A 13,393-nucleotide genomic window follows, 5' to 3' on the forward strand; every position below is an offset into this window, starting at 1 on the left:
AAAAAAAAAAACTTATAAAACAGAAGCAAAATCGTTTGATCTCGATAAATACATTTTTTTATGAGAAAAATAAAAAAAAATTAAAGATAATCTTACTTTACTAATTTCTCTAAATCCTTTACTTTGAGATATAATCTTATCTTGCAAATCTTTAAGTTAAACCCCCAATTAATAGGTCAAAACTCTGGTTCTTATTTACTGGTGCTTTCCTTTTTATTCTGTTAAATTGAATGTGGATGATGAAAGCAAGGGGAATCCATGTATTAGGGGGGGGGGGGGGCATTATTAGAAATAACAACAAGAATGTTTTGACAGCTTTTTCTAAAATTTGTGGAGTGTACACAAATTCAATGGCGGAGATGAGAGCCCTTTCTGACTTTTTTTTTTTTTTTTTTGATAAGCTAAAAGAAAAACATGCATTAGTTAATAAAAGTCAAGTTACATGTTGGATTATACCTAGATATAGGTATAGTCTATTAGTTATAGTTTCATAAGCTAAAGACTTAATGGCATTTAGAGACAGGTGTCCAATTATATTACAAAAGGTAGGGTTCGTACTTAGGATGAGTTTCCATTTCATGGCATAACATAACTAGTATTCTAGGCCATTACTCCATAAGTTTTTGGAACTGCTTTGTGAAAAGAAGTTCAATCTCCCCCGCATCACTCCATACTTGATCCACGACCCAATTGTTCATTTTTGCCCATGCCATCCCTTGGTGAAGTCCTAGGGCCTCTGTCTCGCCACTTTTTCCTGTCAACACATTGTTTGCTTCCCATAAAGATATCGTTGTTTTGAGATATAAACTTAAAAGCCCATGTAGACAATTTGGATTTTTCATATTAATTCTAACTCCTCTTTGATTGTGAAACTTGTCTCTCAAAGATCATGTACCTTGTCGAGCTGCTGGTATTGGTTTCAGAAAGTAATCAACCTATGCTCATATCTCCTTTTTTTTTTTTTTTTAGGAAAGCAATCGCGCAGCGGATTAGTTAGCTAACTTTGCATGTGAATCTACTATAAATTCGATTTTCCATGATGACAATTATCACTCATCTAATATTTGTTACATTATTCGGGAGGATAAAACGAGATTATCAATCTTTAGAATGTAATCTTTCCCCTTTTGGAGATTTTTCTATTGGGTTATGTGTGTCATGGGTTGGGGTAAGGTGGGTTATGTCCCCCTTTTGTTTCTTTAATATTTTGCTTCTCTTATTTAATAAAATTCTAGGGCCTTCCCGGGGTTCCAGATAATATTCGGGTTAAAAAGATAATTAATTAATTAAGAAAAAAAAAAACTAAGTACATCAATGTCATGGTGATTGATACTAAAATTAGCATGTTTTGTCATAGCCATATGGGCTATACAAGCCAAAAGAAGGATCATGTTGTTTGTAGGCTAGAGCGAAAAAGAAGTTAGCGGTAAGATTTTATGAACATCCAAAAATAAAGGAATTACGCTCCAAAGCCATGATGTGATGCTCTTTTCAATAAATTGTTCCAACTCTTATGAGTTGCTCCATATTTTGCTAATGCTCCAATCATCAATCTTTGCTTGCTTCACTCCAAGAAGAAGGGTCCTTTGCACTTGCTTCAAAAGTTTTTTCCATTAACAGATAATGAGATGTATTTCCCTTTACAAACAATGCAATAAGCACATCTAGATATATTTTCGCTAACAAACAATGCAATTTATATACATTTTTTGTTGTGGGACTAATCAAATTACTTTTTTTGGGAAAGGGTTCGAACTCTGGCTGTTATGAAGAGGAAGACCCATCTCGAAGTAAACTGTCAATTGGAGTGGCAATGTGCTCAACTGCATTCCATTTCTGCCTTCTCAATGAATCATTTGTAAGGAATATTTTATAGATTTATATCCATAAATGGAGAGTTTCAGGTTTTTACTCAGCTTTGGGGCTTCTGGGGTGATTCACAGAATATCTGTGAAGAATGAATGTAATCTTGAAACCACCACGAGGAATCTTCCATCACTTCATCTCTATCATTTTAAAATCCACCGAGAAACTTCATCCTTCATAAGCCGTAATTTGTTTGGCACCTCTAGCCTTCCACAAGTAGACAAGATGATTTTAAAAATAAGATGCAAAGTTTCCATTGACCGCGCGGTCAAAGTTAAGAACTTAGATCAAGCAAGACTTTTGAAAACCTCTAAGCTTGTTAGTTCTAGCCTTTATCGCTAACCGGTTACCCACACCTATTACCAAAAACAAAAACCCAATTCCTTGACCCAATTTGAGAATACATATCATAATTTGATAGAGGTTTGCAGATTTCTTGTAAAATGAAACTTGATTCCTAGCTAACCACAAAAAGTAGATAGTAATCACCATAATACTCAAGGGGAATGGAAGCATTTGTTTTGAATAATACACTATGATTGAGAAAAGAAAGCAATAAATGAACAATACTCTCTTCTCTGAGCAGAATCATAACGATGTAGACGATACAACTGCAACTGGGCAATTTGAGTCGATGAAAATGAGAAACGTATACGCTTAATGTTGTCTTAACTTTGAATTGGGTGTTAGTTTCTCAATGGTTTTCCTTTTTTTTTTAGTTGCTATTCTATTGTTATCTGTTTTGGCAACAAAAAAGTTGTTCTCTGTTTTAGGAGTGAGATTTTATTGCAGAGCATGGAACTTGTGCCCTGAACTGGGTAGCTTTGTGGGTTGGCGATAACCGCGATAAAGATGTCAGTTATATGGAAAAGAGGCCACAATATAGAACTTGTAAAAGTCACAGGACAGGTGAACTGAAGAGGGGGAATCATCCAAGGCATCACCACTATAAGGTATATGGTCCATTCAAAAGAAGGGGTTCCTCACTTCAAGAAGCAGGCCTTACAGTGATCATTAATGCCAAAGGGCAGAATATTAGGACATGCCATAATAGAAGATTTGACTCTCAAAAATTCTATAACATATGTGGTATGTGGATACTATCTATGGTATGTATTGTGGAATTAATACTTGTAAAATTACTGTCGTGACAAATAATCACACGAACATAAAGTTGTCTACCAGGACAAGCATCAAAGCAACATATTTTATTTGCATTTATATCCAGCTCCAATTCTTGAAACCATGCATTGAACTGAAAGAAAACTTTGGGGCTGCCGACAGGCACTGGATTTTTGTTGTTTGATGCCAAACCATTTTTCTAGTTTCCAATCCGCTTGTTTAATCAACTATTAACACACAACAGGCTAAACCATTGAAAGAAGACGCCTTTAAGTGAAGTAACTCACTATATTTACTAGTCATAAAGAAAGATAATTCTCATTGTGCATGTCCTCTTAAAATCAATTATAATTAGGGCAAAGTTTACTGAAACACAACCAAGTTACCAAAAGAAAAAGAAAAACAAGTTGAAGGTGAGAAGATACGGCTTAACCATCTGTACTCAATTCACACTTGCCAGCTGAGTTTGGAGCAGCTTCACTGCAGCAACCATGTTGGTCAAGGCTGGTTTAACTTCAGTATATTTTCTGGTCTTCAAACCACAATCCGGATTCACCCAAAGAACATTCATCTCAAGGACAGCCAACATCTTTTTGATGCGCTCAGCGATCTCTTCCACTGTAGGAATTCTCGGGGAGTGGATATCATATATCCCAGGCCCAATTCCTGCACCATATTTTACTCCTTCATGGAAAACTGAGAGGAGCTTTTCATTGGATCTTGAATTTTCAATTGAGATCACATCAGCGTCATGTCGATGATAGATTGCATGATATCATTAAAATTTGAATAGCACATGTGCGTGTGGATCTGCTTTCATCACATTTGGAACAGTTCTTGTAAATCCAGATTGAGCCGTTATATGCACCATTAAGTTGTAAAAAGAAATATAATCAACAATTTTTAAGGCCAAACCTGCATCGTGTCCTTTACGCCACAGTTGGTGATCCTGAAAGAATGGACAGCCCAATCCAGGTAGAAATCCTGCTCTGACTTGCGTAGGGGTAGACCTTCACGTAATGCCGCTTCATCAATTTGGATCACCTGGACACAAATTAGAACAATCAAAAATTGGTTTACAGGAATATTCATTTATTACATGCACTACCAACAATCAAAGCTAACCAAAATTCAGCACTTTTCAGTTACTTTCCCCCCACCCCCTCTTTTTTTCTCAAAGAAACTTGAGTTAAACCTACTACAAAACAAAAACCAAATCTTATGAAGCTCACTTGAATTCCAGCTGCTTCCAAATCTTCAACCTCATCTTTTATTGCCAAGGCAATTTGATAGCAAGTTTTGAACCTAACAATAAAATAGTCAAATGAGATTCCTAGGATATAAGCAATGTACAATTACAATTACATTTTACTAGCAAACTAACCTGGGTTGGTCATTTCTCACAAAAGACCAATTGAGAATTGTTACAGGCCCAGTAAGCATACCCTTCATTGGGCGAGAGGTCATGCTCTGAGCAGCTGTGGACCAAAAAACTGTCATTGGCTTAGGTCGACTGACATCACCATAAATAATTGGTGGTTTTACACAGCGTGAACCATATGACTGTACCCAACCATTAACGGTAAAAGCAAATCCCTTTAGTCGTTCACCAAAGTATTCTACCATGTCATTTCTCTGCAAGATTGCGGAAAAAAAAATAATAATTAGTAAGACTCAGTTCTTGTCTAGAATTCCAAATAACTTACCTCAGGCTCTCCATGTACAAGAACATCAATATCCAGCTCCTCTTGTAGCTTGACAACCTTAGCAATCTCCTCCTTAATGGCCTTCACATACTCTCCCTCAGATATCCTGTGATGACACAACAGTCAGGAGAAATTTTGTCTCTCTTCTTTTATGAAAGCCATGTTTAGTTCCCCTGTCAATGTTAGCTATCTAGCCACCATTTCATAATTTTCTTTTTCAACTGAAACTCCAGACATTAAATTTCAACTCTTGGAAAAAATAACTAGCAAACACAAAGCCCAAATATAGGCATTCTGTTGCCGGTAGGAAAGTGCTATTGACCTGAAATTGTTAACACGTGATTAGATGCATAGCTAACACATTGAACACATGAGGCTACCAACTATGATGCAACATGGTAGATTTGTGGGTTACCTCGACCTCCTTTCTAGGTGAAACACCCAGAAAACCTATCCCTCACGAGTTGGGTGGTCTGAATAAGCTACATCATCCCTCCTTGTGGTTGAATTACTAATGATATTTGTCGTGGAACTCCTTAAAAAAGCACTAGTGGTCTTAGTACATAAAGATAAATAAGCTGAGTAATAATAGAAACAGTCTTCTCTAAATGAGTTCAGCAAAGCAAAACAATCACGTAGATGTACATCAGATCCCTAAAATCAACATGGATTGGAAGAATAATCCAATTAGGAATAAATAATAAGTTAAGGATGATGGTATATCAGTTGAGAATGATAGCATACATTAGTTGAAATGCTATGTTAATCAGTAAGACTCACTTGTTAGCTTTGTACTCCCGCCTAACCCTCCTAAGATCCGTAGTTTGGGGGTACGATCCAAGAGTTGTGGTAGGAAGAACTGGGAGATTCAGCTCCTTTTGTTGTGAACCAAGCCTAGTAGTCACTGGTGTTGCACGGCGATGATCAGAGCCCCTCACCGCAGCTGCCTGTGTTGTGTGTGATGTCATGAGTACCAATTCATAAAAGAATACAACTCAGCCTTATCCCAACTGTGCAAAGGCAAAAAGGAATAGAAAAAGTACAAGAAAAGTAGAGGAGAGGAACACAACTCAGGAAAATAGGTTGGCTACATGGATCCTTACCCTCCAATCAGTTCTATTCAAGGTCATACCTGAGACAAGACCTAAACTATACATGTCTTTCCTCACTACTTCTCCTATGGTCATTTTAGGCCTGTCCCTAGCTCTTTTAGTTCCTTCAATCTGAATTAGATCACTCTTCCTTACTGGAGTATCCTAAGGCATCCATTGAACATAACCATGCCACCTCAAACGACATTCTCGGAGCTTATTATGAATTGGGGCAACTCCCAAATCAGTTCTAATATGGTCATTCTTTACTTTATCCTTCCTAGTTTTGCCGCACATCTATTAAAAAATCATCATCTTTGCTACACAGCTATCTATATGACACTTCTTAACTTCCCAACAGTCCCCCCCATACATCATAGCTGGTCGACGTGGTCATACGACAATCCTATAGAATTTTCCTCTGAGCTTTAAAGGAGTACGTCGGTGATGTAAATCCCTTCACTGGACTTCAGTATTGCTGGAGAAAGAAGACCCAGTACCAGAAGCAGCACCAATCTGGTTCCACTTTGGTCCAGCCAGCCTAGCCAATCAAGCCAGCTAGGACCAGCTTCTAGAAGACAGAATTTCCTCTCTATCGATTCATGTTTTTTATTTCTATATTGTCTCTTTGTGAAATTTAGCCACCACGCAAGTGTGTGGATCGACTATAGCATTCTAGAAGTTCCTCTTTTTTTTTCTTTTTTATGTGTTTTTCTTAGTGCACAAGTATTTAGTTTCAGTTATTTGTTTAGATTCCCCTTTGTTCCCTCTTCTCTCTTTTCTGTTTTCCTTTATTTTCTGAAGTGTGAAAGCTGTTGTTTAATATTTATTGGAGCTCCACTGTAAATCATTCATATCAGCTGCTGTTCGAAGATCTGTAAGACACAAGAACAGCTCTATCGAGCACTGTTTTGGAGGGTTTTCTGGGCAGGGATTGAACAACCAGACTTCCCCACCCTTGATCAGTTTCAGCCAGGTTTTTAGGGTTTTGTTAGGACCACCAAACAGACACTTAACCAGGATTTGGGCCCCAGCAGAGGTCTGTACAAGAAGTTATCAGTTTTCCCCAGTTTGTGCCCTAAATCTGCGGTAGAATCAAGAAGCATCACATCTCTTTGTTCCACCATCAGAACCAGCAGGGATTTTGGGGTTTTATTGGACACCATAAGACATTCCTTCTACCCTAATTTCAGCCTCATCTGAGGCCAGGGCCATGAGTTCTAAGTTACTATCTATTCAACCGAATTTCTGGTTTTTGTTCTCAGTTACAACTTCTTGTTAGATATGAATCTACTTCTTAGCTATTGTTTGCAGCCTACTATTGTTCTCTATTGGGCTTTATTACATATGTTATCAGCTTGACGTTAGTCAGTCACACAACACTCCGGACACGCATTTACGCTTCATCCATCCCACTTTAGTTCTCTGTAAAACATTATCCTCTATGTCCCCTTCTTTACTTATGATTGACCCCAGATCTAGATATCTAAAATAATCACTTTGCGGCATCTCTCTCTTCCCAATTCATAAAAAATAAATACCTATTGATAAAATGAGGAAAAAAACCAGTGAAGGTAGATGGAAACTCCAACACTTACTGCTTCCTTAACTGCTTCATCATTCACTCTAGAAGATGATTTCCTCAAAGCTTGTGCAACAGAATTTGCATAAAAGAATTCCTATAAGATCAAGTTTAAAAAACGGATTAAGAGAAAAAACTAAACTGGCTATAATTGCAAAATTTATCTCCAAGTTTATCCATACGTCATCCTTCTTCCCAGTCAATGCCTTAGCCAAGGCATTCACCTCATGTATTTTCTGTGCAGCGAAGGCCAGCCAAGATTTGGTCTCTTCATCCAGCTTTGTTTCATTTGCTAGATCAACCGCAGTGTGCAAAAGTGAACAAGAAGTAGAAACTACAAGTTTATCTGTAGGTGACAATTTTTACAAAGTTTATAAACCAAATGAATAGAAAAGGAGGAAAACTAGATTTGTAGGCTAACAATGTGAAATAAGATTGACAAAAGTGATGCATGAAAGCATGAGCAAAAAGCAATTGAGGGAGCACATATGAAAATATAGGAGATTTAAGATCCAAACTGCAATTATTATTGCATATCCATGATGCATAGTCGGTTCTATTGATTAATAATACCAATTATGCATTCCTTGTAATGCGTTGAAGGAACTAGTTGGTAAAATCAATTTTCTTGACTTTGGTTTAGCTCCCAAATTTCATATATGTCAAAAAAAAATTGAAAAATACCCAATAAGTAATCCAGAACAATGTACCTTTGCCAATGATGCTTTCAAGAGCTTTAAGTGCCTTTAGAGATGCTTCAAGATCATTGGCCCAAATATTTCGGCCGTCAAAAATACCAGCAAAGAGATACTTGTCAGAAGGAAAACCTGTACCCTTGATAAGATCTAGGGTTTTTCTCCTCGAACAAGATCTAACCCAATAGCTGAGACGGGTAATGAGGTGATGGTCCTACAACCAAATTACAGGAGAGTGGATAGAAACAAAAATAAAATTCAATACAATCAGGACTAAACTCCTAAAAAATGAAAATTTCTCTGGCAGGATGTCAAACACACCTGTATGCACTGGCAGGTATATCAGCAAAGTAGGTCTCGACCAGAATATGCAACCCAGATAAAGATTCCTCCAACTGTTCATATGCATCGATAAATGCTTTTAGTTGATGATTGTCTAAATCAAGTACAAAGGTTGGCTCATCAAATTGCACCCAGGTAGCCCCATTTGCCTTCAGCTCAGCCAAAACCTCCCTGTTATGACAAGGAGAATGCTTTAGGTGGGCATATCTAAAACAAGAATCAAGTTTTCTGTCGCTTTTGACAGCTTACCGGTAGACGGGAATGATCTTTCCAATCAATGAAAGAAGAGGAAAAGATTTTTCCACGCCCTTTGCAGGTTTCGACAACAGCAAATATGAAATTGGACCAAGAAGAACAGGGATTGTCTCGATCCCAAGCTGCAAAACAGCCACATGAATATAGATTTTGATCTTACAGGAATTGCCACATATCATCTCCCCAAAAATAAGGCTTTATTAAGATTCACATAATATTTATACCTCCTTTGTCTCCTTGTATTCTATCACTGCCTTATGAGAAGCGTAGGAAAACTTTAACTCGGGACCCAAGTCAGGCACTATGTAGTGGCTGTATCAGATAATAAGTCCCAATATATGAGTCTTAATAATTTGTGTAAACAGAATTTGATACAGTTTCTTACTAGATGAGATTCAAAAGTATACTACAAGGGTGGAGCGCTAAATTTATCAAGCAAGTACAGGGTGCCAGTCTATATATATAAACCAAATAGCGCACTTACTAGTTAGTGTCAAACCATTTGGTCATTTCCATGCAGGGACATTGGCATTCCCTCTAGCCATTGAAAAATACACATCGAAGCCAATCTCCCCTCCAGTCCATGCATATCTCGGTGGGACTGCCCCAAGCGTAGCTGTGGTATCTAAAACCTGATCATAGTATGAGAACGTATTGCTAGGAATATACTTAATTCCTGCATTCTTCATTTGTTTCCATATGAAAATTCTTAGTTCCTTCGCAACTTTTTGCAATTCTTCAGCATCATTCTTTCCATCCCAAAAAGATTCCAATGCAAACTTAAGCTCTCTTTTTGCTCCCATACGAGGATATCCAACAACATGTGAGCCATGGCTTGGATGTTATCAAATCTAGCAAAACTATAATCAAGCTACCATCAGAAGGAGAAAAAGGCCATTGTGAAAAAAGCAAAGTAGATAATAATCCTCAAAATGTACAAGACAACTATCAAGAAACTGAGAAATATTTGAAATGCAGATACTCCTCTATTCGAGAAGAAAGGGAAAAAAAATATTCCTGTGGTTAGAGATTCAAAGTGTGTAATTGAAATAATCCTAGACTAGCAGTTAACACTATAAAAGGAGTATGAGTGATAGCAAGCTTTAAGAAACTGTGCCACACAATAGGCAGTGATACACCATCAACTTAACACCTTCTGCTGTAACCATTTTAGTCTTGAAAATGATGCTTTTTCTGAAGTACCATTTCCATTTCAGATATTTATTTAATCTCTTGCAAATCCAATTTTTTCTTAATAATTGATAATTCATTAATATTTCCACAAAAGAAATCAAGTATGTTCCACATCTCTAAGATTAAGCATACCCAACGACCAAGCTGTCATTATAAACAATCAAACACAGTCGCCAAATGGGTAATTCTGAAATGTGACCTCATATGTTTTGAAACCTGGTGCTTTCAAGTGAGCATTTAATTTTCAAAATTAATAATTATATAAAAATAAAATAAAACAAGAACTATTCTATGACTACATGTATCACTGCCTTTATGAGCTGATTAATAAGATATTCTATAACAAATACTTGAACAGGAAGCATTGCTTTGAGAATAATCAGTAATCAGCAGAGATGGAAGCTTCAGATATAAGGTTTCTGGAAGAGGAAAACTAAATGCAGTGAACTCACCACAATGGACCTATCAACCACCGCACCCCCCTCAAAAAAAAAAAAAAAAAAAAAGAAACTAGTGTAGCAGATGTTGCCAAAAGCTAACGCGCATGAGCGAGACATTATTATCATTTCATTATTAATGAATTTGAGACATAAAAATACACTCATCCAAGCCAATATTGGTGAAATTTTGTGGTAATATTAATATTACAACCATAAACATAGCATTTGACTGAAGTGGACTAAAAAATCAGCAATGAACCAAAAGAAACTGTACAAACAAAGCAAGAAAAACAACATTAAACTCGAAAATAAGATCAAAGAAAATAATTAAGCAACCAAGCAAAACGAAATTCTTAAATATTCCTTAATGAACTTTGAATCAAATAAAATGAAGGGCCCGTTTGATAACGTTTCTGCCGTTTCTGTTTCAAGAAACGGCAGAAACATAAATTTCCATTTCTAGAAACAGAAACGGAATTGAAGGTGTTTGATAAGTCATGTATTTAGAAGTCGATAATAACCAATGAAAGAATGGCCACAAGTCGTTTCTAGAAATGGCGAAACAAGTATAGGTTGTTTCTTGAACCATAAATAAGTAAAAATTTCTATTTCTATTTATGAAAATAAGTGAAACGGAACAGTTTTATCAAACGCTTTTTACTCCGTTTCTGCTGTTTCTGGAAACAGAAACGGCAAAAACGCATTTCTTGAAACGTTATCAAACGGGCCCGAAGTTCATAACATCAAACCATGAATAACCCAAATTCCAGGTAAGCTGTTAACCTTGGAAGAACCAAGCGAGGGCTTGAGGGAAATGTTGCAGAATCGGTGGAGGTGAGTTGCACGGGCTGAGAAGTGTGAAGGCGAGTTGCAAACTCGATTCCACCTCCTCGGTAGTTGTGGTTCAAGATATTAGTAAACTCGACTCCACCTCCTCGGGGCCCATTTGATAACGTTTCAAGAAACACGTTTCTGCAGTTTCTGTTTCCAGAAACAGCAGAAACGGAGCAAAAAGCATTTGATAAAACTGTTTTGTTTCACTTATTTTTAGAAATAGAAATATAAATTTTTACTTATTTATGGTTCAAGAAACGACCTAGGCGCGCCGTTTCTGGAAACGACTTGTGGCAATTCTTTCACTGGTTACCATCGACTTCTAAAAACATGACTTATCAAACACTTTCAATTCCGTTTCTGTTTTTAGAAACGGAAATTTATGTTTGTGCTGTTTCTGAAAACGGCAAAAACGTTATCAAACGGGCCCCCAGTGCACAGCTCTTCCGCCACCGTGGGTCTCGGGTTATAATGTACGTAGCCTAACCTACCCTATCTTGTGAAGAGACTAGTTTTCCTGACTTGAACCCATGGAGATTTATCAAAACATTTCGTTTTCTAACAAATTTAAGATTTGAATTGACTCCAAATAAAACCTGGTTGTGACGCATGCAAGTTCCCAAGTTTTGACCTATTTTGACAGGTTTCATCTCCAAAACACTGGGGATTGCAATATTTTTCTCATTCAATTGGAAATTTGGTGCAACATCATATTAGGAGCTTCTACAAGTCATCTATATTGAGAGAGATTTATTAAAGATTCACATTTTGAGATATATCCTTTTTTCTTAAAGTAGTTTTTTTGAAAAAATACACTAAATATGTGTAGTGGTAAACAATACACTCGAATTTATTTATTTTTATTATTTTAAAAATTGATTTCCCGTAATATTTTTTTTAAGGTGCGAGAACCTTGCCTGTTTATGTTCTTTCATGCCCAGACACATGGAGCGGGTTGTTGGGCGCATGATTGTATTTTCACAACCCACTCCATGTTTGGGTGTGGAGGACGCAAGTGAACATGGTTCTTTTTCCTTCTTAATATGGTGAATACTTGGTGGTTGGTGCTCAAATTTTGTTGACATTGTTGGCCGATCTACGACCTCGTAATATCTACCAAGCAGCTATAGTGAAGGCAAGTTTACATCATCTTCCCAAGCTCGGTGATCTAGAGTATGTTGATGATGAGATCTATCAAGTTATTGTGATGTACTTTGAGCACTTCTTACGACATACCAAGACATTACCTTTTGTGATCAAGTCAAATTAATAGTTTTGTGAGCAGTAATAATATTCCTCATCATTTAAGCTCGTGCAGAAAGGCAAGGATCTATTGAGTTTTACCTTTGATGTGGGTTTACTCAGTCTACACTTGTAATGTTGACATGTAATGACATTTTTTTAATTTATTAATAGAAAAAATGATGTATATCCAACACCTTATACAATGCTTAGTAAACTTGTGAAGTTTTGGGATGCATCTTTATAATTACATTTTGATTCGCAAAACAAATGCCCACCTAAAGTTCATGAAGTTGAAATATTTCGAATTTCATTCAAAACCCAACTGAAATCCTTTTCATAGTGCTCCATTTCACCCCTCTCCTCATCATCATCAATCGGAAAAACTATGAAACATTCGTGTCTAACCCTTCCCTTTATTAGTTTTCTTTTGCTTACCCACGTTTTCACCTTCTACTAACCCCTTTCTCTCCTCCCTGGGAACTGTCGGCGGTTAGCTCTCCCCCCATTTTGCTTCTTTTTTTCTTTTGTGAATCCCACCCATACATTCTTCTCACATGTAGTTAGAAAGGTGAACAAAATATTATTGACACTCGCAAGAGTAAGCAGTTCTAGAAGAAAAGACTGAAGTATCGTTGAACGACACTAGGTGTCTCACGATTTTCTAACACATAATGTTGACCTTATCCAAATCATCTGACCACGATACCAAATGCCCTATCCATCACCGAGTCAAACTTTATTTTCTCAAACGAGAGAAGACTTTCCTCAATACAGGAAAGACATGTATGAGCCCTAGGCGGCCCTAGGCCCTAACCTTAGGGTGACAACTCCAAACAAATTTACATCTACATATTATACTTTTTGATTTTTCCCTTCTTAATGTTGGTCACCTGCCCGAATAACAAAGGCACCATCAATGAGGGAAAAATTAAAGAGACGAGGCTTGGGCAAGGAAAACCGAATCACATCCCACAATAAAAACATGTTGAATTGGGGGCCATTCTCAATTGCATGGTCCACA

General features: G+C 37.0%; 1 pseudogene; it reads right to left on the bottom strand.

Annotated features, from left to right (window-relative positions):
- Positions 1-3,262: 3,262 nt before the first annotated feature.
- On the bottom strand, positions 3,263-9,462 carry LOC122078006 (annotated as a pseudogene).
- Between the last annotated feature and the right edge of the window lie 3,931 nt (positions 9,463-13,393).

This window comes from Macadamia integrifolia, chromosome 5 (assembly GCF_013358625.1).
Source record: "Macadamia integrifolia cultivar HAES 741 chromosome 5, SCU_Mint_v3, whole genome shotgun sequence".
Lineage (NCBI taxonomy): Eukaryota > Viridiplantae > Streptophyta > Magnoliopsida > Proteales > Proteaceae > Macadamia > Macadamia integrifolia.